The sequence below is a fragment of the Cebus imitator genome, unplaced genomic scaffold (assembly GCF_001604975.1).
Source record: "Cebus imitator isolate Cc_AM_T3 unplaced genomic scaffold, Cebus_imitator-1.0 Scaffold654, whole genome shotgun sequence".
NCBI lineage: Eukaryota > Metazoa > Chordata > Mammalia > Primates > Cebidae > Cebus > Cebus imitator.
In genome coordinates, this window is record NW_016107969.1 from 511,585 (window position 1) to 513,267 (window position 1,683).

At 38.4% G+C, this 1,683-nt stretch overlaps 1 protein-coding gene and 1 long non-coding RNA gene across 4 annotated transcripts in view; one reads left to right on the plus strand and one right to left on the minus strand.

Moving 5' to 3' along the window:
• Nucleotides 1-1,677, minus strand: part of LOC119469437 — a 17,362-nt gene extending 15,685 nt beyond the window's left edge. Inside the window, exon 1 of the long non-coding RNA XR_005198231.1 lies at nucleotides 671-1,677. This is a non-coding gene — a long non-coding RNA (uncharacterized LOC119469437). The remainder of the gene's footprint in view (nucleotides 1-670) is intronic.
• The window catches only part of LOC119469431 (zinc finger protein 160-like), a 609,418-nt gene that overhangs the window by 370,201 nt on the left and 237,534 nt on the right, over nucleotides 1-1,683 (plus strand). The gene's annotated exons all lie outside the window — the stretch shown is intronic.

Here is a 1,683-nt window from a genome sequence, read left to right on the forward strand (position 1 = left end):
AAAAAAAAAAAAAAAAAAGGAATACTTAGGAATGAATATAAAAAGGTGAGAAGTTTATACCTTGAAATCTACAAACACTGATCAAAAAGAATAAAAACATATATAAATACAACCAGGTGCAGTGGCTGACACCTGTAATCCCAGCACTTTGGGAGGCCTAGGTGGGTGGATCAGGAGGTCAGGATTCTAAACCAGCCTGACCAACATGGTGAAACCTCATTTCTACCACCAAAAAAAAAAAAATTAGCCAGGCATGGTGGTACCTGCCTGTAATCCCAGCTGCTCAGAAGGCTGAAGCAGGAGAATTGGTTGAACCTGGCAGGCAGAGGCTGCAGTGAGCTGAGATTGCGCCATTACACTCTAGCCGGGGCGATCTGGGTGACGGATCGAGATTCCATCTCAGGAAAAAAATAAAATAAAATAAAATAAAATACATATATAGAGATACAACCCATACTGATAAATGGGAAAATTATTGTTAAATGACTATATACCCCAGTGTGATTTAGATTCAACGCAATACCCATAAAATTCCCTATCCGTTTTTGTTAAAAAAACAGGCTGGGCAAAGCAGCTCATGTCTATTAGCCAGGCTGGTCTCAAACTCCTGACCTTAAGCAATCTAACCTTTTTGGTCTCTCAAGGTGCTGGGATTACAGGTGTGAGCTACCTGGCCCAATCCTCTTAACATAAACACTTTAATGTCAATTAATGCTTGAACTCAATGTTAAGTCAACTCAAACTCAAGTCAATGCTGAATTGACCCTAAGGTCACTTAATGCTTGATGGTTTGCTATACTCACTGCATTTGGAACAATCATCTCAAAAATGAAGTTTCTGATGTACTTTAAGGAGTAAGCCCGAACTGAAGACTTTGCCACACTTGATACATTTGTTTTTAGATTTCTGCCCAATATGGATTCTCTGATGTCTAATGACTTGTGAACATGAAGGCTTTGCCACAATCATCACACTAGCAAGGTTTCTCTCCTGTATGAATTCTCCTATCATTTGCATAAGATAAAGCTTGAGTGAAGATCTTGCCACAATCATGACATCTGTAAGCTTTCTCTCCAGCATGAGTTGGCCTATAAACTGCAAGGTATGAATGATTTCTGAACAATCTGCCACATTTATTACACTTGTGAGATCTCTCTTCATTATGGATTTTCCAATGATTTGCAATGGTTATAGCATTACTGAAGACTTTGTGACAATCATTACATTAGTAAAGCTTCCCTATACCATGGATTGCTTGATGGTGAATAAGTGCTGACTGCCCACTAAAGGCTTTGCCACACTTAATACCCTTGTAAGGTTTCTCTCTAGTGTGAATCACACCCAAAAGCCTTGTCACAAACCTTACATATGTACCGTTTCTTTCCAATATGAATTCTCCTGTGTCTTTCCAGGTATAATTTGGGACTGAAAACTTTGTCACATTCTTAACATTTGTAAGGTTACTATCCAGTATGAAATCTATGATGACATGCAAGCTTTGATTTATGATTAAAAACCTCACCACATTCATTACACTTGTAAGGTTTCTCTGCAGTATGAACTTTATGATGGTATGAAAGAGATGATGTGTGACTGAAGGTCTTGCCACACTTACTACACTTGTAAGGTTTCTCTCCAGTATGAACTTTATGATGGTATGAAAAAGATGACATGTGACTGAAG